At 42.4% G+C, this 26,058-nt stretch overlaps 1 protein-coding gene and 1 long non-coding RNA gene across 6 annotated transcripts in view; one reads left to right on the top strand and one right to left on the bottom strand.

Annotated features, from left to right (window-relative positions):
• ZSWIM5 (zinc finger SWIM-type containing 5) overlaps nucleotides 1-26,058 on the bottom strand; it is a 212,413-nt gene that overhangs the window by 108,266 nt on the left and 78,089 nt on the right. The gene's annotated exons all lie outside the window — the stretch shown is intronic.
• The window catches only part of LOC128323011 (uncharacterized), a 35,295-nt gene continuing 17,846 nt past the window's right edge, over nucleotides 8,610-26,058 (top strand). The window contains exon 1 of the long non-coding RNA XR_008306144.1: nucleotides 8,610-8,693. This is a non-coding gene — a long non-coding RNA (uncharacterized LOC128323011). The remainder of the gene's footprint in view (nucleotides 8,694-26,058) is intronic.

Genomic DNA, 26,058 nt, shown 5'->3' with positions numbered 1-26,058 from the left:
CCCGCTGTGACGTGTTTAATGAATTTTTTGTGGATAAAATCTCTCGTATTTGGGCCGACTTGGATTTAGACCCCACAATTACTGCAGTGTCTGAATCGGAGGTGTCCAGTGACTCCTCCTATGTGGTTAGGCTGGATCAGTTTCAGTTTGTGACTTGTGAGTATGTGGACAAACTGCTTGGAGCGATGCAGCCTACCACCTATTCTCTTGACCATTGCCCGATATGGCTAATACTATCTGGCAGCGAGGTTTTTGTAGAAGGCCTGGTAGAGATCATAAATGCTTCTTTGAGGGAGGGGAGGATGCCTTTTTATTTATTTATTTATTTAATTTAATTTATATACCGCCCTTCCAAAATGGCTCAGGGCGGTTTACAATTAAAACAACTTATAAAACAATGAAAAGCTAAAACAAATTAAAAACAATAAAACAACTAACAATTTTAAAACATTTTAAAACAAAAATTAAACATTGTCCCCAGACCCCAGCTCAAGAAAACACGTAGACTTAGTATAGAAGAAAAGGGCCACAACTTTGTTAACTATTACACAAAGCATGGCAGACTGGAACACCAGGTGATTAATCACCCTTAGAGAACAGTGCGGGCCAATAGAAGCAGGTCAGAACTCTGAAATCCTACCCAGCGCCCTACTGGGCGACACACCCTGGCTCGGGAATGGGCAGGTACACTCCACCCAATTCCTTCAAAGCCAACCCCCCGCTTCTGTAAGAGAGGATCTGGATACTTCTAGCCATTCGTCTACCCCGGACCGCACAGCCCAAAGGTTGGAGAAGTCCTGAAGCAGGGTTCATGGCAATCATTCTCCCCATGCCGCACAGGCTACAAAGGAGCGATTAACCAATCACCCCTTTTACATATCCAAGGGTGCTCACCGATGTTCTAACCCTCAAATTACCACCCCGCCCGCACTGTTCCTGCCATTGTGGCTGACCTAACTCTAACTACGCACCCAGGACACAGAACAGAGTAGGCGAAAAAAACCCCAACAGTGGCCAATGCGTTGGGAGCAAAAAATTCCTACTCAGCCCCTTCAGGCGGCCAGTCGCTAGACCCGCTCTGTACCGGGGGGGGAGAGCTCCTTCTCCTGTGGTTGCTTGGTTGCCTTTTTGCCTTAAGGATGCAATTTTTAGACCATGTCTGAAGAAGCTTGCCTTGAATTCCTTGGAGTTGAGCAACTATAGGCCTGTTTCAAACCTTCTGTGGCCGGGCAGGTAATTGAGAGAGTGGTGGCCTCCCAACTCCAGGCAGTCTTGGATGAAACTGATTATCTAGACCTGTTTCAGACCACCTTTTGGGTGGGCTATGGGGTGGAGACTGCCTTGGTCTGCCTGATGGATGATCTCCAATTGGGAATTGACAAAGGAAGTGTGACTCTGTTGGTCCTTTTGGACCTCTCAGCAGCTTTCAATACTATTGATCATAGTATCCTTCTGGAGCGTCTGAGGGGGTCGGGGGCGGGAAGCACTGCATCGCAGTGGTTCTACTCTTACCTCTCAGGCAGATTCCAAATGGTGTCCCTCGGGGACTGTTCTTCAAAAACTGTCCTTCAGGGCTCCTTATTGTCTCCGATGTTGTTTAACATCTACATGAAACCGCTGGAGAGATCACCAGGAGATTTGGTGCAGAGTGTTATCAGTATGCTGATGGCACCCAAATCTTTTTCTCCATGTCAACATCATCAGGAGAAGGCATAACCTCCCCAAATGCCTGCCCGGAAGCAGTGATGGGCTGGATGAGAGGTAACAGGCTGAGGTGAATCCAGATAAGACGGAGGTACTTATTGTGCAGGGTCGGTTCTTGGGAGATGAATTTGATCTGCCAGTTCTGGATGGGGTCACACTTCCCCAGAAGGAACAGGTATGCAGTCTGGGGGGTGCCTCTGGACACAACTCTCCCTGGTGTCCCAGGTTGAGGCAGTGGCCAGAGGTGCCTTTTATCAGCTTTGGCTGATATGCTAGCTGTGTCCCTTTCTTGAGATAAATGACCTCAGAACAGTAGTACATCTGCTGGTCATCTCCAGACATGACTACTGCAATGTGCTCTATGTGGGGCTGCCTTTGTATGCAGTCCCGAAACTGCAGTTAGTCCAGAATGCGGCAGCCAGGTTGGTTTCTGGGTCATCTTGGAGAGACCATGTAACTCCTATCTTTAAAGATCTACACTGGCTGCCGATAAGTTTCCGGGCAAAGTACAAGGTTTTGGTTATAACCTATAAAGCCCTAAACAGCTTGAGCCCTGGGTATTTAAGAGAAAGTCTTCTTTGCTATGAACTACACCGCCCATTGAGGTCATCTGGAGAGATTTGTTTGCATTTGCCACCGGCACGTCTGGTGGCTACTCGGGGACAGGCCTTCTCCATTGCTGCCCTGAGACATTGGAACACACTTTCTGCTGAAATAAGACCCTCCCCAGCTCTTACAACTTTTTAAAAGGCAATCAAGATGCATTTGTGCACTTAGGCTTTTAATTAGATATTGTTTTAATTGTGTTTTAATAGTTTTAATGTTTTAAATTTTAATTGTTGAATTTTTTAAATCTTTTTATTGGTGGTTTTTATTGTATTGTTGTAAACCGCCCAGAGAATGTGCATTTTGGGCGGTATAAAAATGTGTTAAATAAATAAATACATTGTGCTGGTCATTACCTTTAAAACCCTATATTATCTAAGGACTGCCTTCATCTCTATGTCACCTAAGATAGTTGTCTCAGGCTCAGTTCTTTGGTCAGATTCAATCTGTGGGGACTAGGGATAGGGCTTCAGTGGTGGATCTGCATCTTTGGAATTTCCAAACTAAGGGCATATTTGAGGGCCTATAATATGGGCCCTTAAGACCCATTTGTTAGGTAGGCTTTTAAACGGAATTTTTATGTGGGTTTCATTCTGCTGCTTTTGTCTTTTTGTTGGCTTGCTGGGTTTTTTCTCTGACTGTATTTCAGAGAAAAATACAAATACAATTCTCTGTCAGCTTAACCATAGTTCTAGACTTACCACTCTTTGCCTGTTGGTTGCATCTACCACTATCTGCCCTGCTAGCCACTGCCATCATTCACTTCACTTCACATATGTTTGTTCATCCCCACATACTCACCATTTATTTCCAGACAAGAGAGGAAAGGGGCAGCAGAGGTGCAGCAGAAGAAAAACAGAGCCATGGAGCAATATCTGAAACTGTGTTGGCTTCATCTGGGACCACTCAGGTGCTGATCCTTTATGGAACCACCTGCGCCTTTTATGAAACTTGTTTGGTTTGCACAGCTGTGAAGGCTTTTTAAACACACACAAGTACTTAGGATTCCATAATTTGTGCCAGATTTCAGAGACTGCAGTTTGCACACAACTCTATGGGACAATATTCACTTCAGTGAGTTAACTAAATGCTGCTATCCTATGCTAAATGGAGGCCTACACAACATAAGGCCCATGGATAGACTGTAATCTCCTCCCTATTTGTAGTTCCCTGGGGAAATTCCCTGGAATCTGAGACACAAGTGATATAGAGTACAGAAAGAAGAAAAGGGTGACATGAGCACAGAATTGCCTGTGGAGCAGGGGAAAGGAAAAGTCACCTGTAAATGAAATTTTTTCAATGGTCATCTGTACAGTCACAAAACTGGGGTCTCAGCTAAGCAGGCTCCAAAGATGCTTTGTGCAGGTATAAAACCCAATTCAGCAACTGCACAGAGAAGGGCAGAAGTGAAAAGAACAGAATAACTCATCAATGGAGACAGAGAGCAATTTTTTAAAAGGAGACAACAGAGAAGGGGGCGCAAGCAGAGGCGGATTACTGCAGAGGCAATAGTGGCAATTGCTTAGGTCAGCAAATCTGGGAGGAGTGGCATAAATCTTGGGGCGGGGGAATGTTTTATCTTTTTTAAACAACAACAACAATTTTTTAACATGTGGCGGTAGTAGAGATAAGTCTTTTGCCACCCCCCACCACCGCAGTGAAGAAGATGGGGTGGCGAGGAGAAAGGAAGTCCCCCCCACACAAGGATGCAGCCAAGGGCCCAAATGGGCTATGTCGGGAGCATGCACTCATTTGGGAGAGAGGAGGGGAGCTGGAAGGAGCTCTCCACATGCTCCAGCAGGCAGACGATGGACACTGCTTTAAGGTAAACGGGGGACTTCCTTCCTCAACAAACACAACCCTCCCCACTGCAGCCCGATTCTGTTGCACAGGCTGTGGTGTTATAATGTAAAAGGGCAGGGGGGGGGCTTTCCCTTCATCTCCTACTCTCCGCAGCAGCTGCGAATCGCTGGCACTGTCCCCCATCCCGCTGCTGCGGTGGCATTTAGAAGAAAAATTGGGAGACTTCCTTCCTCCCTGGCACCCCTACCCTCCTTGCTGTGGTGATGGGGGCGTAAAATCCTTGGACGCCCATGGGCAGCAAAAGGCTTAATCCGCCCATGGGCGCAAGCCTGTAGCAGCACAGAGAGAAGAGAACACACCATACAGTGGAGAAATAAAAGGAGGGAGAGTTAACAGACAGAGGGATTCAGAAAGCATGCTATGGCTCACAGAGAGAAAAAGGGAATGAACCAAGAATGCATGAAAATATTGTGTTAAAAGCCTAACAAAAATACTTTCCCATGGTTGTTATGGTAATGCAGCCCTCTTGAATTAACAAAATATAACAGTTGCCCTCAAAATACCGAGCATATGCCCCTGCTGAATGGAAGAAAGAAACAAAATCCTTTTGAAAGTTCCCTCCATCCCACACATAACACACCCTGAAGGGAGATATTCCTCCTATAGCTGGGTGGAGTGCTCTTACGGTGAGAGGCTAATATGGAAACATGAAATGCAGTTGTCTATACTGAGTGGCAAATCTGAAAACTGGACTACAGGGTGCACAAGTGTCAAAGATCTGCAATCACCCTCTCAAGCACTGGAAGGGCCAGTGATTTATAACAGACTATTGTGACTCTGTAAGTACCATGCACATAGAAATAAGAACAGATTACACAGATAAACATAGTACTGAACATGAAACATTCCAAGCAATATCATCTACCTAGTGCTAGTTTATCACCTGAATGTCCTTTATTATTGTTCCATTTAAATCAGTTTCACTTTGACTTTTGCAAGTAAAGAAAATATGTGTGTTTTTGTGTGTGTGTGTGTGTGTGTGTGTGTGCGCGTGTGTGTAGAAAAATCTCTTTGAAAGTCAACTTCTGACAAGCCAAAAAGAACAGAGGGTGTGGTCTGACTGACTGCTCCTCTCATTTTAGGTTTTATAAGAACTCATTTTCACAGTTGGAAGCCTGCCCGAAGAGCCCCTTAAAGAAAATTTAAACTCTTCAAAAAATGCCATACATATCCAGTGGTGGAGCAATATAAATACGGTTTCAAAAACCACTTACAAAGTGCTTCCAGGTGTTGATCTCCCCCAAGGTGGTGGTTAGCAGTTTGGTCTCTGACCACAAAGGGAGGAGGAAAATGTGTCAATTTAAACTCAAGTTATAGTTTTCATAGAAACTTTCATATGCAATAAGTGTAAGAAAAAAAATATTCTAAAAGATATTCAAAAATACTTTTGTACTGGTTAAAACAAGGGCTCTCAAACTGTGGGTTGAGATCCCACCCCTGGGTGTGGCAAGCAACTTTGAAGAGGCAGGAAGGAACTGGTGGGAGGCAGGGGCTTGTGAGCAACATGTTTGCCTCCCAAGAGGGAACTCTCTTCCAGCTCATAAGTCAAAGACACATTGCTACTGTGCTTACCTTTGGCTTTGTGAGCAGTGGAGGAGTCAGGTGCTTGTCGGCTCCTGTCTCCCTGTCTGCTTCCTGTTGCTCTTGACTGTCCTCATGCTTTGCAGACATCAGTTAAGGCTTCTGATTCCCAACAGCTCCCTCCTGATCCCTTTAAAGTTGTTTCCAATCTCCCCACAGAGTCCCAACTCACTGTTTGAGAACACCTGATTTTAGGGGGTCACAATAAGAAATAAGTTTGAGAGCCCCTAACTAAATATGATATATACTTGTATACCACTTTTCAACAAAAGTTCCCAAAGCGGTTTACATAGATATAAATAAATAAAAGTGGCTCCCTGTCCCCAAAGGGCTCACAATCTAGCACTTCTTCCATGCTAGGTTAAGGATTTGAAAGATCTTCTGACACACATGGATTCTGATGACTCAGCATTACTCAGCAGATGCACTTTCCAGTTATTGATGTAAGAAAACAGAAAAACAAGGGCCCTTGCTGACAAATCTTGCTTTCCTCCATGGCCCCTCCCTTGACTGCATCTCCACAGGAAAATTGGTTGCATAGGTAATCTACTGCCTTTCAGTACCACTCTTCCTGAAAACCTAATTTAGTACAGTGGTAAAAACCTTATAATGCAAGCAAGCATCAACTTTTTGGCCTACATAATCTATTGGATCAATGTCTGAAACTAATTGCTCTCACGGAAGAAGTGCTAGCCTTGCAAGACAACCCAAGCTACCATCTCACCACCTTTCACTTTCAAGAAACATTAATCACGCTCAGATGATTTATAGGTTATTGGGATTTTCTGATTAATTCTCCATGTTTCCAAATCCATCTGCTTCAGGTAGATCCAGAGGACAATTTGTAAGCAACTAAGACTTGTAGACAGGAATTAGGCAATTCTTCCCAATTCAAATGTTGTGAAAGATGGAGCAAGAGAAAGTAAGAGTTAGGTTTTTACATTTTTTGTTCCATCTGAGTTTCTTCTCTAAGAGTGTTTAGATGGCTTTTAAATCAACTCCTGGCACTCTGTCTTTCAGACAAGCTAAGGGAGTACCTTACTATAACAAAAGCATCCTCAAAGCCAGTCTTACTTTAATTATCAAATATTTAATAAAGCAGCTACAAACACTCAGACTAAAATATGTTTTTGTTCTACTACTATGGACTGAAAAGAAAAGCATTTACAACCTTAAGTCACTGATCAGTACTACAGAATGAAAAATGATGACCTATTTTATGTGTTTAAAAAAACCTTGTATACTGTTCTTCCCAGGGGCGTAGCAAGGTTGTAGTGGGCCCAGAGACAAGATTTTAAAATGCCCCCCTCACTGAAGCTCAGCTCATGAAGTAAAGAAATCTTAAATGAGGCTGAATAGTGGTAACAAAAAGCATAGTAATATTTATTTCATATATACATACCTATGTGCCACAATAGAACATCATCCTAATTTCCTAAAAAATTTTTTTAAAGGTTTTGTACATTGTGGACGATGCAAGTCATTTAATGGTACTAGAGAAAAACATGATGTTCTGATAGCTCCAGGTCTTAAATCTCACATCCATTTCGGAAGACGAATACAACTGAGGAAGCCCGGGCGGGTGAGTGGCTGTGGGAGTCAATGATGTGGCTTGCCTCTGGGGGGCCCCCCCCAAGGCAGTGAGCCCCCAAACAACTGTCTCCCCTTGCCCTATTATAGTTATACCCCTGGTTCTTCCATATTTCTTCCAGTTATATATTCAACAATACTCTCATGCAAAAAAAGAGATTAAAAGTGGCAAATTGTACAATATTCCTGTTTTGAAAACCTTTCTGATACTGTTACTGTATTATTGTTAGTCAAATGCTATATCTGGGTTTAGTAATATTAAGAGAAGGTTGTATGTTCTTCTGATCAGCCTCAGCAAAAACATGTTTGAATGCTGAAGTCAAGAGTTTTCAGGTTAGTAATCAATGCTTTCTAGACAGACAGAAAAGCATAGACTAATAATTTGCCAACAAGAGGGACAATTTATATTAGAGATGAAGGAACAGCTCTGTAGTTAAGGTGTGAGGCATTCTCTGTAACAACTACAAAAATTCTATTCAGACTGTGGAAAGAGAGCCTTTTATCTCTCCACATCCTGCACATCAACTTTAATGTGCTATTCTCCACAACAAAAATGAAAGCAAATAAAGAAAGCTGGAAGTCCATAAGCAGCTAGATGCCCATAGTCCAGAAGTGGGTTTACTATAGCTTGTGTGACCTTTTTATCCAGTTCACGTTGCCTAGCTGCCATCACTCCCCATCACCTGGTTTCTGCTACAGCTGGCTAAGTGTTTAACTGCTGTGGCACGCTGTAATGACGGCACCATGCAGGTGGCATCATTATAATGTGCCCCAGCAGTTAGACGTCTAGCCAGCTGCTGCAGAAGACAGTGGCAGCAGAAGAAGAGAAGGAGGCAGCGGCAGGGGCAGTAGTGGGTCAGATAGGCAGGTCACACGGGGAAAATGAACAGGGTAAAAAAACATAAAGTGAACAGTGAGTGTCGCATTTTCAACAGCGTGGACTCCAAAATACATAAATGTGGGATCTAAGGCTATATGCTTGATATGCCAGGAAAGCATAGGCGGAACTGGGGGGGGGCAGGCAGGGCACGTGCCCTAGGCGCCACTGAGGTGGGGGTGCAACGCCAGTTCCTGCCACCCCCACCGCCCACCTGCCCAGCCCCAGGGCCCCTCAGCCACTTGCCTCCAGCTCTGGCCTAGGATCGGAGCCGCCTGCAAACTGCAGAGCTCTTCTCTCTCTGCCTCTCAGCTGATCGGCGGGTGGGCGGGGCTTCCAGAGAGGCCTCCGAGTAGGCCTCCCTGAAGCCTGAACTCAGCAGGCCCCAGCAAGCCAGGAAGGAGGCTGGCAGAGCTCCCTGCAGCAGACCCTCCCTGCAGCAGACCAGACCATCCAGCACAGCTTTTGCAAGGTAGGCTGTGAATTCCTTTTTGTGGTTACCCCCGTATATAGGGATCTGCTTGCCATAGGGCTTTGATATGGGTGGTGGGGAGAGACTGAGAAGTCTCTGAATATTTAATTTAAAACAGACTGAAAAATGTGCTGGCTTTAAAAACAAAAACTATCTAAGGCCTATAAGTGGCTTGTTTCATGTCAGAAAATTACAAAAACTTCTGGAACAAATATTTATTTATTTATTTATTCATTCATTCATTTATAAATGCACTTATGTTCAAGTTGTTTTGCAACCCAGAAGGTCTGAGTGAGAACTGTGAAGCATGTGTTGTGCTTTTATTTTATTTTATTTTTCTTGTTTGTGAACTGCTCTCCAATAACTTGCAGGGACTTCAGGGTAAATCTGGTCAACATGTGAATGCAGCACCTCCATTCCAAAGGAGATGTGTGTTAAAGCGCTTTAAAAACCTCGTGTGAAAAACCTCCTGGAATCAAACTTTACTGAATTTGTTCAGAATTCTGAGAAAACAAACATAGGCTCACCCTGCATGGTTGAAAGTCTCCTTTGCTAATCTGCAGCGAGGGGGCCATTTTAATAATTAGCGTTGCTAGTGTGTTCTAGTCATTAAAAGTAGCACAAATATATAGTACTCAATGTATATCACTATATACTGTGAAGTGTGCATGTGTGTATTCAGTGAAATCTATTTCCAGGCAGCATACTTATTTTGAAATAGCAGACTTAAATCCTTGGGGGCCTGGGATGTGTGGAGGCCCTGGACTTTGAGGGGCTGGGGGCCCATTTTTAAATCTCATCTTGGCCCATTCCAACCTCGCTATGCCCCTGGCGGTCACTACACATGGGTTTCTGCACAACACCTGCACAGAAGAAACTTCCATGTAGAAAATGTGTCTCTTGTAAATTGACCCTGAATTTTCCATCCATGACTGGGATATTTGAGAGTTAGAGTCAATAATAAAAGAACAGCACATTGCTTGTGACAGGAAGGGGCAAATTACAATGATTTCTTAGTCTGGCAGGGGCTGGTTTTGGCCCTGGCAGAACTTGGCTGTCTGCTCCTGTTGCAAATACCTCTGTCTAGTGTGTCAAACTAATGTATCCTCCTCCCTCTTGGTGTCAAAGTAAGCACTGGTGTGGTGAATGCACATATACCCCATCATGAGCCAACAGTCATCATAAGACAAAGGCTGGCAGGAATCATTCACTGGTTTATAGACCCCCCACCACCATCACCACCTTCTTCTTCCCCTATTTTGCTAGTGGCTATTTGGGCAGGTGATTCTCTAGGACAAAGTCATGTTTTTTAAAAAGAATGAGATGAGACAGAGAAAATGACACTTGGAATCCTCTCATAACTCCTGACTGTTGTTCTAAGTCTTTTACAGAGATGGCTCATGTTTTCAGGTTTTGATCAACAACCATGTCTAGATGGTACAGGGTTCCCTTTAACAAGGATTTCCAGATATTGTTGACTACAAGTCCCATCATTCCTGTTTGGACAGGGGCGCAATTTCAGTGCTTGCCCTAGGCACTATTTTCTCTAGTTACGCCTCTGCAGGAAAGCATTGCTGTGTTCAAGGAATAAAATATATGCCACCACTTTTCATCGCACATACTATTTATGCTAGTAATCTATCATCAAAGGAAAGCACAAACAAGGCTTCAAAACTAGTCGCAAACTTACAAACTCAACAAAATGTATTTCTTGAGAACCTACCTTGAATAAAGGTAAGCTACTTACTGGCATACACAACTGAAAGGCGGGGGGGGGGGAGATTGGCAAGCCTTTTTCTGAAGCCGAGCTTTTGAAGGAATATATGGTAGGTGTTCTATTCCCAGAAAGCAAAAACAAGTCTGAAAACATTAGTTTATCACTCAGAACTGTTATCCGTTGTGTAAAACTAACTGATGAAGACCTGGTATCTGATTTGAATAAGAAAGCAGAGTGCTTCATGTTTTTTCCTTTGGCACTGGATGACAGCACTGGCATAAAAGACACTGCATAGCTCTTAATTTTTGTCAGAGGAATCAATGACAACTTTGAAATTAAAGAGGAATATTTGTCCATGGAACTGATGAAAGGCGCAAGGGAATTTGACTGCATGATAGAGTTCATGGTTAGCTCAAACGGATGAAGCTATCATGGAGCAAACTGGTCAGTGTTTCTACAGATAGATCTCCAAATTTAACTGGGAAAAACATAGGGCTGCAGAACTGAGGACAAAGTGAAAGAGAAAGAGCCTGTCTTGGAAGTAATTTTCTTGCACTGTATTATACATCAGGAAGGCCTGTACAAAAATGTTTTGAAACTCGAACACATTGATAGGACAGTAGTGAAAACTGTGATCTTCGTATGGGTAAGGGGACTTAACTACCATCAGTTTATCAAACTCCTGGAAGACACTGATGCTCACCACCACGACTTAATGTACCATTCTAATATCTGTTGGCTTAGTTTGGGAAATGTATTTCAGTGAGTGTGTGAACTTAGAGGAGTAATTCGCTTTTTCTGAGAGATGGTGGAGAAAGGGGACACTATTCCTGAATTTAACAACGCAGATTGGCTTTGTAACCGACCTCACATTTGGTGTGGACATCTTGGCACATTTGAAAAAAATTAATGAGATGCTGTAAGAGAAAGATGTATTTGTGCACAAACTGTATGGCAACCTGAAAGCTTTCAAACACAAGCTGATCTTGTTCACAAAACAGATGACTGACAAATCATCCCTCCATTTTCTGAAATTGGCTACTCAGGGAGTTATTCGCACATGGCTTCATGCTGCGGGGTAAATGTTGAGCGAAATTACACTCGTGGCATTGAGGGAAGCAGCCCCTCCCTTCTGCTCTTGGGTTTGCTTTTGATGCAAGTTCACATAGTATTTTCCTTCTAGCCAATGGGGTGGAGGAGAGATTACTAAAGAGTTACATCTGCATTAGTAAAGAGAGTATTTCTCTTATCATGCTAATGATTCTACATCAGTGCCTCTCCCTATTTGCTCCTGCATTTTCAGAAAAGGTAGCTTAATACCTGCATTTTAAAAATCCGGAAATACCTTGAGATAAAATAGAATTTGCAAGACAATGCCCAACTTGTATGTGGAGTGGGTTCAAGAATTTCGAAGGGATTTCGGGGTAAGTTTGGCTGGTATGTGAACGCACACACTCTCTCCTGAATGAGATTCGGGGTAGAAACCCTGTCTCTAAAGCTTCCAGGAGATGGTATCTTGACATGCAGAGCAATACAGCAATACTCTGAGCAACCTGCATGGAGAATTTACACATAGGGTTTCTGACTTTAAGAAAACTGAGGTTGTACTGCAGCTGGTGTCACACCCACTGACATTCAACTAATGTCATTCATAAAACATTAGGTTACTCCAGCACTGCAGAGATGCAATGTGGTATTTCAGGTAAATATACTAGCACAATTTTTTTAAAAATGAGGATGAGACAGCTGTCATTTCAGCCTCTAATCTCCAACTTCATATTTTTTTAAAAAATTAAGCTTTTAAATTAACTTAAATTAATATAAGCTAATTTTTGGAAAGCCACATAGTTAATGCATTTTAGAGGAGATGACAGGCTTGGAATGTGTTTTCTATCTATACTGCCATCAGGTATGTAGCAGGCTAAGTAATCATCAGATATTTAATTTTATGGTATTTTCCTAATGAAGTCCAACAGGAAAATAGATTGTATTAATCTCTTTTGAGCTACGTTGTTGCTGTTATTTGTGCACAGGTCGCACTCTAGCCTTACCTTATTACCATAATATGCATATGGTAGTCACTAACATTCAAACAAATGTTTGCTAACTAATGAGAGCTTGTCCTAAAATTAAGTACATCTTTACTACTAGTGTGCTGTCCTATGGCACCGGCTACTGTTTTCCTCCAGGATTATTGCTGATCAGCACATCTTCCCTTAAATAAATGAGAAGTTTTACCTAGTCTTCATTCACCCAAATCCCATTATTCAGTTCTATGTTAATGATTTCTTGCTTTCAATCCTCACCTGCTTTCTGGTGGCCAGAGCAAAGCTGAATTATTAGAATTATTTTCCAATAAATCCAAAGCCGAATAATTCAGTAACAAACAGAGCCACAGCCCAAAGAAGGAGGTTCATGAGGGCCCTCAGCCATGTGATTAACTATCGGCAGTTGTGTGTGTGGGGGGGGGAGGTGTTGATGGTGGGGTGATGGCATTTCAGGACTTCCAGAGCAGTTGCCAAAGAGCACTTGCATTTGGGGGAGGATTATCTTGGTAGTAATGACAGAAGCTTGGAATGTATCTCAGCAGCTGCCATCTTTTTCACTAGGGCCACAGGGCTCTGGGCCTCAGCTAGTGGTCAAGTGGGTTGTCTCCTAATGCCAATCCTGAGGTTGGCAACATACATCTCCACTTTTTACTTAGTAGTGAAAGGCTCTGGAAGAAGAGAACACCACTTACTGCCTAGTAGGCTCACCACTATGCTAAGTGAGCATCAAAATCAGTCTTGGGACTAAACCTAACTGGATGAGAAATTCCAAGTAGAAAAGAAAAAATTCTGAGAACCACTAGTTTAAGTCTTCAAAGCTTTTACACTTTTGTTCTAAAATCAAAACCAACAGCTTTTACACTTCCAGTCCATATATTCAGCTGGACAAACAACCCATCACTGACCATTTGCAAAGTCTGACTGATAAGAAAGGGACACCCTGTCCCAGAAAGGCTACTGTCAAGGAAGCCTTTTTATAGGATGGCTATAGTGGTCAATTATAGGAAGGAAGCAGCAGAAAAAAATAAGAGCACTAAAAACACAGCAAGAAAGCAGTATACGGAGTAATACTCATCCATGGACTATTGGAGTTGAATTGAAGATTTGAATGAAAATCCAATGTATTCAATAGCTTGCACATATATTTAAAATATTATGTGCTACAGAATATGATTACTACGATTATTAACATTCTATCCCACCTTTGTATTATGTACAGCATTTGCAGAGTATTATCTGCAGCATTGCTTAGTGCTCACTGAAGTATTTTACAGTGACAGATCTGGGGTGGAAAACTTTCTAGAAAGATTTTCCATACTGTATTTTATTTTTCCAGGGGAAAATTTTCTATTTCTAACCAGCTTAAGTGGTGCAACGGGAAAACTGCTTGACTAACAAGCAGAAGAGCTCCAGGAGTCGAAATCGACTTGACAGCACACTTTACCTTTAATATTTCATTGGCTAAGATCCGGACTAGCATTGCGCATGTGCAACAGTGTGAGATCCAGGCTACTGCTGTGCTGTCACTTGACTGACATGACCCTCAAGGACATATTTTGGTGATGCACAGTGGGCTTTAGAGAGAAAGAAAGATTGACAAAAGTCACTCCTTCCTCTGCGCAAGTGACTGTGCAGTGGTAGTCTGGAACCCACACTGCTGAATATGCACAGTGTAAGTCTGGATGTCCAGCATTGTTTCATACAATTAACAACAATGAATGGATGCCAATGCAATATTAAGCAAGTTCAGCACATTCAGAGTTGTAATTAATGTTTTCCAGTGGTTATACCTAGAAAGTATGTGAGAGGGTACATAATTTTGATTGAATATTCAAAAAATATTTCCACATAAAGCTTTGAAATTGTTTCACTATACAAATTCAAGCATGTGAAGTGACTCTGTTGATTTCACCCCCACATATCAAATATTTCAGGTCAACTATTTGGCTTCTTGAAAACTCTATGAGATACAGTGTGGGAATTTAATATGGGTTTTTTTTAAAAAACTGCATAAATGGTCAAATAAGATACCAAATCAGACTCTAATCTATTTAAGGCATCAGGAAAATTTGTATAGTTTTGTTTTTTTTTTGTTTGTTTTTTAAGAAAATGAGGGCAAAATTGCATGGGAAGATTTTCCAGTTCAAATTCTTCCAGAAACCCCACATCTCTGCAGATATAGAGAACTACACAGAACAAAGCGAAGAGCTTCAGCCATCCAAATGGAATTCTACTTATTTGAACATCTGATCCCCACAAAATCCTTTGCAATTCTCCTCATTTTCAAAAGCAGTTTGCAATGTGGCATGGAGGTACAGGGCTGCTCTTCTCCAAAATAAGTTTAAACCCTCTTGGGGCTCAAATAACTAGTTTTGCAGTAACCTAAATGTTGGCCATTTATTCCAGAGCAAGGATTATCACTGACTGGAATTTAAAATCAATTTGTGACCATTACAAGAATATGCATAACAACCAAGTACCGCAAAACGTTGGCTCCTCAAGTGGGTATGAACCGCCAAAGGGCTATGTTCTATCTTCCCATCCTATATGCATTGATCACAAATTTACCAGAAGTGGTTAACACAATCACCTCCTCCATAAAGCTGAATTAGAGCGCCTTCTCAGTAGGATGAAATCCTACTATTCAAGTCACTGCGTTTTCCAGGAAGCGATATGCTATTGGCAGGACTCCTCTAACCTTTGAACTAGTCTTCCAATTGCTCAAAACTAAGCCTGCTGCTTAATGTCTTCTCCGCTAATAATGCTTTGAACACAAAGGTGCACTCAGGACAGACCTGAAAACAAATCTAATTTCTCCCATTCCCTTTCTCTCATGCTTCGTTTCCTTCAGACTCTTTGGATTAGGCTAACAAGAACAGTTTGGAAAGCTGAAGCAGTCTGAGCTGCTCCAACTCTATAGACTCACTGCAGGAAGCCAGCGTAATTCACTTAACTTCACTTACATAGAGGCTTGGGAGTTCATATCAAACATTTCTATGTGAATGGGAAACCACAATTCAGGGAGTGCCCCACAGCTGGCTTCCAGCTGCCAGCCAACTAAACTTCAAACACAATTGTATTCTCTTTCACCCTTACTAGTGCTCAGCAAAAAACCTTTGCAAAGAAAAACACTTAGGCAGCCAGGCCTTCCAACACTAAATCTCCCCCGCCTTTCTTTTTTTTAATCCATAACCACCAGCTTTAAAGCTTTAAATCAATATCCCCTCTTTCTATCTGTATTCAAAGGGGAATTATTCACATTGGATGCTTTAAAAATTAAGCTAAGCCTCCAGGGCCATGCCAAATGTAAATCATGAGAACTTTTAAAAACAAGATCAGGGACACAGCAGAGCCCCATCTTATGTCTGACCATAGGGGCTGGGGAACAAAAAGGAGCATGGCACTTTCCAGATTAGAGCCTGCAATGGAGTCACGACCTATCTGCAAAGTGTGCTTCCGCACGTCCTGTGTTGTGACAGGAAAGAGAGAGGAGAGCTGGTCTTGTAGTAGCAAGCATGACTTGTCCCCATAGCTAAGCAGGGTCTGTCCTGGTTGCATATGAATGGAAGACCTGATGTGTGAGCACTGCAAGATATTCCCCTCAGGAGATGAAGCCATTCTGGGAAGAGCAGAAGGTTTCAAGTTCCCTCCCTGGCTTCTCCAAGATAGGGCTGAGAGAGATTCCTGCCTGCAACCTTGGAGAAGCCGCTGCCAGTCTGTGAAGACAATACTGAGCTAGATAGACCAATGGTCTGACTCAGTATATGGCAGTTTCCTATGTTCCTATGACACCGCAGTCCCTACGCTGTCAGTAGGGTGCCGTTCACATTTCAGATGTCTTATTTCAGATTTAATCACTGCAATTTATTGCTATAGCATTGTTTGTCCAGCGTAAAAAGGTTGTTGTGTTGTCCGTTTGTTCATTTTCAAGAGACTGCTCCCCCTACTGATAGCTTTGCTATTTATGTTTTGCATGTGCAATTTGCCTGAATGAAGCACTTTGCTGCCATTGAGTCGATAATCTGGAAAAAGCCATGATTGACTGTTCTAGAGGCAAATGGAACAGCAACAATAAGCAGGAGGCACAGAGTCATCATCATGATCCACCTTCAATTAAATTGCACAGATTGGTTATTAGGGCCTTTTCAGCTGATTTTTTAAAATCTGCATTTTCTTTCCTCAGTAAGGAAAGAAACACAAGTGAAAGAAAGACAAAAGGAAACATAAGATAGAAACCATCAACAGCCACTAGTGGGACACTGTGATGGAAATGAATTGGGCCAGTTGCTTCCACCTACAAAATATAAGAGAATCCCCACTTTTAAAAGTGCCTGTTTGTTCAGTTAGTGTTAACAACTATTATTAACGGTTATGTTGAGTGAAGTGCAACAAGCAGGACAGGTGAAACCAGCAAATGCCAAAAGGTAATGGAACAGAACTACTACTTGAACTCCTACCTGTTAATTGTTTCCATGAAAATAAAAATCAAAATTCAGCAACAGGGAATTCACCAGGAGAAGAAAGCCTCTGAAATATAACTGGGAAGTTAAGAAAACATTAAGTCTTTTCAGCCAAGTATCATTCAGCAGCCATTAAACTTATTTTTTACCCATTAGACATTCTATGAATTTAACGTTTATTATTTCCATAGTTCAGTTTGTATTCTTTATTGGATATATATCTTTTGGCTAAGCTTCTCCAGTCATAAATAAAACCATTTACTATGTTGGCTAGTGCACACGAACATATGACTGGCACTTTTATGCATGTTGGCTGAATAATGAGGATTCTAAGGAAGGGCCAGAAACTAAATCCTATTATTTTAAATCTACTTTTAAAAGCATCTAATAAACCTGTGGGGAACTACTGAGACACAAAAATGGACAAGCTCAAGGCGCTTTGGATCTACTCGGTGCCAGTTTAAATGTAACAAATCTCTGCAGCAAAGTATTTCCATGTATTTGCACTCCATTACAGTCATACACCCACACACTTGGAAAGCCTTATGGGCTTATCCATGTGTACACTCTGATGTAATATACCTGACTAATATAACATACAACTGGACGGAACAACCTGAAAATGAGAGAAGCTAATGCCAGCTGACCAAACTAACATCATAGTGCAGAATGAGCAAGCAAATGTTAGCTAATATTCTATGTACTAGCATCAGTTTTAACCATATGAGGTGATTGAACTACAAACAGAACATCTTCCAATTACTGCCATTCACCTGGGACAGCTCCAATTTTCTATCTCCTGCCCCAGATGAATTATTTCCTCAATAAAATCCTAATTTTCTCCTCTCACTAAGTTTCTAAGAAAAAAAACCACAGGTCCTCCTTAGATTGCTGAAAGCTGAATGCCAATCCCTTTATTTTGTTTGTTCCTCCCTTTATTCCCACTGAACGTCTGGTTCATCTCTCTTGTCCAATCTTAGTACGGGCTGTTAGTGAAACTCTCTTCTCCTGTGTACCAGGAAGGCAGGAACTTGGCTCATTAACTTGTTGCTGCTTCCCACTCCAGCACATGTATCTTTTGGCTGCAGCACAAAGCAAAAGCAGGGTGCAGATACACTAGCAACATCTGCAAATATTAAGACTCTGTTTTTGTCAGTGTCCAAGAAAAAGCATGGGAAATGGCTCTGAGAATACATTTGAAGATCTATGCTCAGGTGATACGCATGGGAAATAAGCTATTCTTTTCTGCCCAGGGGTGGAGCCACCATTGCGCAAACGAGTTCAAAGAACCCCGGCTGCCGCCCCTCAGGGGCCGCGCCTCGTGCCCCAGACATGCCCCCCGCATCTGACGTCAGAAGTAGGGGGCATGGTTTAGCTCCCAAATGGGGCCACAGCTCCCAAATGGGGCCACCTCACAAAGTGCACATCTAAGAGCAGGATCCAGATCAAGCCAGATGATCATGACCAAGCAGCATTGACACAAATGAGAGATGACTAAATTAATTTCAGTGGGTGGTCCTGACTAACGTCGTCTGGATCCGGCCGTGCGACTACACAACTCCTGCTAAAACTTCACCTCCATCATGAGAAGGTTAAACTGTAGACTTCCAGCTCTACTGAACTTGCCCAGCTCTCCTCTCCTCACCTCCTTTTTGCTTTGCTTGACATCCAGCCCGATGAAGCGTTTTGAGGAATTCAAAAGCTTGCTTGTGTGTTGCTTTCATTGGCCCCATGTAGCTTTTGAATTTTTCTAATGGCCCTCTCCATTGAGTAATCACAAGCACCCCCACTCTGCACATACTGAAGACATACTGGAGACAAATTTGTTCACCCAGGCTTTTAGATTCAGGGGTTCTCAACCTTGGGTCCCCAGATGTTGGTGGACTTCAACTGCATAATCCGCAGCCATAATGGCCAAATGCCATTGTGGTTGGGGGTTATGGGAGTTTAACTGAGGGACCCAAGGTTGAGAACCCCTAATATTCCATGTTTGCAAAAGATTCCAAATTTAATGATTTTAATGCTTATATTATTTTAATTGTAAACTGCCCAGAGATGCAAGTTTTGGGCAGTATAGAAGTCTGATAGATAGATAGATAGATAGATAGATAGATAGATAGATAGATAGATAGATAGATAAACTTGAAACCCCTTTACTAGCTGCTGGTCCGGGAAACTGCGCATGAAGAATGTAGCAGTCCTTGAAACTGTGCACGAAGAATTTAGCTGTCCTTGACTCCAAAAAGGTTGAGAAACACTTGAAAGAACTAAATGTAAAAAATGTACACCACCGATTAGAAAAGGTGTAAGAGGATGTTATCAAGGTTAGTAAGCAGAATCAAGGAAGTTATAGTGGAAGCAAGAAGGATTCCTATAAAGCATGAAAACCTTGTCCAAATGAAGAAAACAAAAAGGTGCATAAGCAATGGTGAAACAAATATAAGTTGACAATAAGGCAACTGAGAATGAAAGCTAAGGAACGCTAAGAAAGCTAAGAATAAGACAAAAAAACAATTTAAAAATATTTAAGAAACAGACACAGAAAAAAAGACAGAGAACTAGAATGTTAGACAGAGGTCTCAAAGGATTGCTTGAGGATGAGAGGAAGAGAAGATTGCAAGGAGGATTGGTGGGGGAGAGGTCTTTATTGAAGAAGACACTGGACCCATGCCTGAGCCACCTTTTTCTAGGAGGGTGTCTGAAGAACTAAGTCAGAGGTGACAAGATATGACATTCTAGAGCGAATTGATAGTCATTATAGATGTCATACACTTGAAAGTTCTTAAAGAATTCAAATAAGTAATTGCTGTAGGTTATTTAAAACTACAAAAATAGAAGCAAATTGTCACTTAAATCAGCCTCCTTACTAGGAGGAGTAAGAAGGAGTCTATCCTTCTGGAAGGTAGCCAGTGTAATACCAGGTTTTTAAAAAAAGAATCCAGAGGAAACTAGAAAAGTACAGGCTCATTAATTTCTTTCCTGGGTTAATGGGTGGAAAGCATCAATATGAATCAGCAGAATCAGAGCTTCAACCTTTTGAAGTTCTTTGAGAATGTCAACAAACATGTTGATAGGGCTGATCTGATGGGCTCTAGGGCAGTTCACATTGGGAGCTGCAAGTGATTCTGATTCTGATCATCTGTGAGTGTAAAGCAAGGTTGGAGGCGAAGATCTTGCTCCAATGCTAAGCCCCAGCCGGGTAAGAGGGTTTTTCCTCCTACCTTGTTTCAAAGCTGGATGCAGAATCTGGGTAGGGCATGCTCATTCTGCTCAGATGAAGCTTAGTACATGAACCCGCCTCCAGCCTTGTGTTACACTCACAGACAATGAGAAATCAGGAGCGCATGCAGCTTGTCCAGCTCAAGTTATGATTGTGAGAACAGCCATATCCTGTACTTGTACTTACAAAAAGCTTTTACTTAATTAAACAGCTCTAAATACTGAATTGCAAAGGACTGTCGGGTACCTATGACACTCTGCATTCCATTGTCAGGTTTTAAACAAAATTATCTGGAGCAAGCCATTTTCAGTTAAGAGAGTCATTTAAGACTTGTTGTTGAATAAATATTCAGCAGGTTAAACCATGTAACACTACACTGTAAGCATAGTGGTTGAAAGGATCAATGTGAACCAAAAGGTCCTTAATTCAAATCTATTATATATTTTGAAGAGTTTGTTTGTATGTTTGTGAGAATGAAAGTCATACTTCCCAATTACCTACAGATATCAAATTTTGAATACACAATCCTGCCACTGAAATTAGCTGAGTGAACTACTTTTTACACTAGAATATACTGGGAGAAAGGTTTAATTACTTTTTTGTATTTTAAAATGAAATTCTCATATTTTAACTGTTATTGTTCTGAGCAGAGTTCTCACACTCAATAATCAGATCAATAATTCGAATACTACATCATGCCCAAGAAAAGCAAAAGATCTGTCTCAGATTCAGATTTACTAGGATTCAAATTGATCATATATGGTAATTAGTCAATAAAATGAACGTTTGAAGTTGAAATCCTACAAAAGTTGAAATCCTACAAACTGTTCTTTTATTTCCCTTTTCCCAGCACATTAATAAAACATTCTATTAAATATAATTTATTGAACTTGTCCACAAGTGTAATCTATGCAAAATGACTTTGCCTGGTCAATGATGAGTCTCACTTACTATTTCTCATGAAGTAGCTTCAGAAAAGCCACTGTTTCTCAGTCTCTGATCAGCACTTAATACCACCAATACCAATAGCACTTAATAACTACCTTATAAGGTTGTTAAGGATTATGTATATGAAATCCTCTGTAGAGTTATATAAATGCTTAGTCTTATTTTGGGGGTCTGGTCTGCAATTTTTGTTACCTTCATTTTTAAACTGCAGCATAGGATACACAGATGTCATTCCCATGTGAGTACCAAAGATCCTGCTTAGTACAAACAAAAACAAAAGGCAATGAGGTATAAAAAAACCTCTGATCAGCCAGCTAGTAACCTTGGGTGGCTGGGTCATACCCTCTGACCTGTAAATTCAGCTACTAATCCTAGATGTTGCGGAATAGGCTGTGTTTAGCAACTGAAGGGAAAGCACTATCCATATGTTCAGAAGTACTTTGATCTTATTTATTTTTACATTTATATTCCACTCTTCTTCCAAGAAGCCCAAAGTGATGTACATGATTTATGCTTATCCTCACAACAACCCTGTGAAAGACTGGCCCAAGTCACCCAGTAAGTTTCATGGCTGAATGGGCACTTGAACTAGTATCTTCCTGGTTCAAGTCGAACACTCTAACCACTACACCATGCTGCAATGGGCTCCACCTCTGGACCTACTCAGGTCCACATGCCCAGATGTCCCTATTCTGTGAAATGCTGGAGGGCATGATATCACAGTGAGGTCATTCTTCCATTCAGTGTAAAACAGCAAAGATAGCCATCTGCTGTTACATCTTGTCCTTCAATACCACTGGTCATTCTAGCATATGTTATGTCATATGGTAATACTAATACTGGTAATAAAATCAAACACAAGCTAGAGCTTTATTGCCAGGCAAGTACTTTATGGGCCACAAAAGTCATCAACACATTCTGAGATCATTCCTTCCATGCAGTCTTACACTGTGGTTAACAGTAATAGGTCTCTTTGTTAATTCGCTTTGAAATGTACTGTATACAGCTCTCAAATTGAAAGCTGATGCACAAAACCTCTGCTAACATCTCATCCTCTCTCTGTAAGTCAGCAATGACCACTTCTTAGTTTTCCCCTCTGATGTTATAATTTTGTCATACATATCAATGGCAAGGCTGTATACTTTCATCAGGACCATGGCTTGCTTGCTTGCCTGCTTGCTTGCTTGCTTGATTTATATACCGCCCTTCCGAAATGGCTCAGGGTGGTTTACAAAAGATGGTTGGTTTCTCATCCATCTAATCATTTTCAGTATCATGCAAGGCAAAGACAGTCACCAGAAGCAGAGGGTAAATCTACTCTCCTTTCTGATAGTGGAATCTATCCTTCAGTTCAATTCACAATCTGGAAATGAGAAACTGCACACCTCCTTTCATAACAGCAGCTGCAGTAGCCTTTACAGGATGGTTCGCCCCTTGGTGCAATCTACTCACCATTACAGATCAGGGCTGGATCTGAGCTGGTGCTTGCCAGGGCTCAGCTCACACCTCCTATTTTCAGGCAGGGCATAGTCCCTGGAACTCCTTTTCATTAGCAATGTCAACTGGAAAGCATGAACCTGTACTGCCTAGTTTCTTGGGTCTTTTGGTTAATTGCCAGAGAAGTGCATATCTGCAGAAGTTTGCTTGTGCCATTAGTGCCACCCTCTTTTTCTCCCTCTCTCTCTCTCTCTTTCTCTCTCCCCCCCCCCCACTTTCTTCATAAGCCCTTCATCATATGTACATTGACTAATAAATATAAGGTGGAATTCCTTTTCTAAGAGAACAGGTGCATTTATTAATTCTGAGATTTCAAAATCCTTTCAAATCAAATCAAAGATATCCTTAAGGACATCATTTATCTTAATCTGTATATGTTTTGCATATGTACAATCATTGGCTGACATTCTAACTAAATTTACTAGAGGAAGTCCTATTGAAATTCAGTAGTCCTTTAGAGTCACTCCTAATTAGTACAATAGAGAACTAATATCACACAAGGTGTGGCTCCATTTTTTCGCAGCTTAACCCAGTGCTGGCTTCTCAGCCTGGGTGGGAACACATCTCCTTGTCTTTTTAAAGCAGGGAGAGCCACTCCCGGCTGCAATGTGAATGTGGTGCTGGCCGAGAAGCTGCTTGGAAACGGGGTGCACGCCCCATTTCCAAGCAAAACTTCACCCCCTACGTGTGACACAGGGGGCGTGAGGTACGGCCCCTGGGGGCAGTGGCCCTGGTTCTTTGAACCCATTCACACCATGCTGGCTCCACCCCTGCCACAGGTATCAAATAAACACCTGACCTCCTTTTCCTCTGATACGAAAGGGTTAAAATCTACATATCCGTGCTTCCTAGAAGGCCAGAAATGACTGCAGAGTCATTTTCTGTTGCCATTTTGTGGCTCATTTTGTAAAATAATAATAATAATAGGAAAAATTTGGGGGGACCATTTGGGGGGTGCTAAGAGATCCACGGAGCAGGTCACTTTATTTGGCCCATTTCCCCTTTTAAAAAGAAAAAGAATTTTTTTTACACAAGTCATGCTAAATCCCTGTTAGTCTGTAGGAGGAGCCAGAAACCCAGTTCAAGACCTGTAGCACACAAAAAGTTGTGAGGAGAGAAGAAATACAGGCAGATATACAAGGCCAAAAAGCAAAAACGGGAGAAATATCTCAGTGTACATAGAGAGAGTGGATAGGTAAACTATATTCCCCTATAGTTCCCTTTCCACCCACAACTGGGGCCCAATTCCCTGTACACATCCGCAGGAGGGCCTGATGACCTCTGTCCACCTAAGAAAAAGAACCCTTCACAGTAAGTACCAAAGTTTCTTTTTCCTTACGGTGGATGGAGGTCATCAGCATCTTAGTCTGGGATGTCCCCAAGCCAGCTGAACTGAAAAAAGCCACTTCTTCAGCTAGGGTGCCTCTTCTAGAAATTTGCTGAGGTGGCCGCACTGCATGTGGAATGAGCTGAGATTCCATTGGGAGCCACCAGGTCAAGAGATTCGTAAACCAATCTGAAGGAAGCCCTTATCCAGCGAGAGATTGTGACTTTGGACTCATTTGTTCCCAAGGAAGACAGAAGGAATGATACAAACAGAGTGTCTGTCTGCCGAAAAGTGGCAGTACACTTCAGATAAAATTTAAGAGCCCTGTGTACATCCAGGGTATGCCACGTCTTTTTCTTAAGATGTACCGGGAAGGGACAGAACGATAGTAGGACGATGTCCTGTGCCCGGTGAAACATGTTTACCTTCGGAAGGAAGGTAGAATCTAGCCTTCGTACTACTTCATCTTGGTGAAAAATGCACCACTCTTTTCGGCTAGATATGGCTTCGAGCTCAGAAACCCTGCATGCCGAGGTTACAGCCATCAGGAAGAGCACCTTGAATGATAGGATTTTTAGAGATACTGAGAGCAGTGCCTCAAAGGGCTCTTTAGTCAGAGCATTAAGGACCCTGTTGAGGTCCCACGAGGGAAACCTATGAACCGGTGGTGGTGCTATATTGTTGGAGCCTTTCAGAAATTTCTGGAGATGAGGATGCAGGAGCGATGGTGAATCTGGGGCTGTAAGCTTTAGTATAGATGCCAGAGCTGACATTTGGTGTCGCAGTGTGCTAGGGCAGAGCTCAGATCCAGGTCCGATTGTAGAAAAGCCAGCACCTCCAGGACACCAGATGATGGTGGGAGAACCACTTCCAGCATGCCCATCATGAGAAAGCTGCACAAGTTGATTGGTATATTCTACTAGTCAAGAATCTTCTGGATGCCAAGATGGTATCATGCACTGCCATTCAATATCCAGCCTGTGCTAATTTGCAGTGCTCAATCTCCATGCAAGAGTTGGAACCACTGCAGATCCAGATGTAAAATGGGCCCCTGTGAAAGAAGTTCCTGTCTTCAGGGAAGAGACCAAGGTGGGCGAGTAGAGAAGTTCATCAGGTCAGAGAACCATGGATGCCTTGGCCAATGAGGCGCTATCAGGATCAGCTCTGCCTTTTCCATGAGAGTTTTCTGGATGGCTTTCCTGATGATGGCCAAGGGCAGCAAGGTGTACAGGAGGCCCAATGGCCATGGTGCTGTCAAAGCATCCATGGCTTCTGCCCGATGACACTGGAATCTTGTGAAAAACCTCTGTAACTTATGATTGCTTGGTGACAAACAATTCTACTACTGGTTTTCTGAAGATTCTGGTCAACTGCAGGAACACGTCTGGGTGGAGAGCCCATTCTGCTGGGTCTGTTGTCTGCCAGCTCATCCAATCTGCATGAATGTTTGCCCCACTGCTGAGGTGTTCCACTGCTATTGAGTGCAGATGTTCTTCTGCCCAAGTGAACAGTAGGTTTGTTTCCTTCATGAGGGCAACTGACCTTGTCCCCCTCCACTGCTGGTTGATGATGGGACTTTGCTGTGATATTTTCTGTCATGATGAGGACGTGTGTGTTCCTGATGTGTGATTGGAAGTGGAGCAACACTAGGTGGACCGCACGAAGCACTAACCAGTTGACGTTGTGTTGAAGCTCATGATGTGTCCGCTTTCCTTGCATGAATTGGTTTTCGTAGTGAGCTCCCCAGCTGGAGAAGCTTGCGTCTGTTGTGATGGTTAGGCAGAACGGAACTGAAAGTGGTAGTCCCTTGTCTAGTGCCGGGGATAGTCACCATCGGAGGGATTCCTGAAGCCTGTTGTTCAATGGAATCTGCATCTATTCCTGTTCCATGATGTCCTGTTAGTAAGGGAGTATGTGCCACTGAAGAGTTTGTGAGTGACGGTGGGCCCAAGGGACTCATTCTATGCACGCTATCATGGACCCCAAGACTTGAGCTAGTTCCATCAAATCCACCACCTATTGGAGCAAGAGAGATTGAATAGCAGTCCTCAGCTTGAGCGTGTGCTCTTCCAGTAAAGATATCACCGATGTCTGAGTGTTGAACAATGCTCCCAGAAGTTGAAGTGACTGGGAGGGTATCAGGGGGCT

This window comes from Hemicordylus capensis, chromosome 4, assembly GCF_027244095.1.
Source record: "Hemicordylus capensis ecotype Gifberg chromosome 4, rHemCap1.1.pri, whole genome shotgun sequence".
NCBI lineage: Eukaryota > Metazoa > Chordata > Lepidosauria > Squamata > Cordylidae > Hemicordylus > Hemicordylus capensis.
This window is presented reverse-complemented; position numbering and strand designations above follow the sequence as displayed.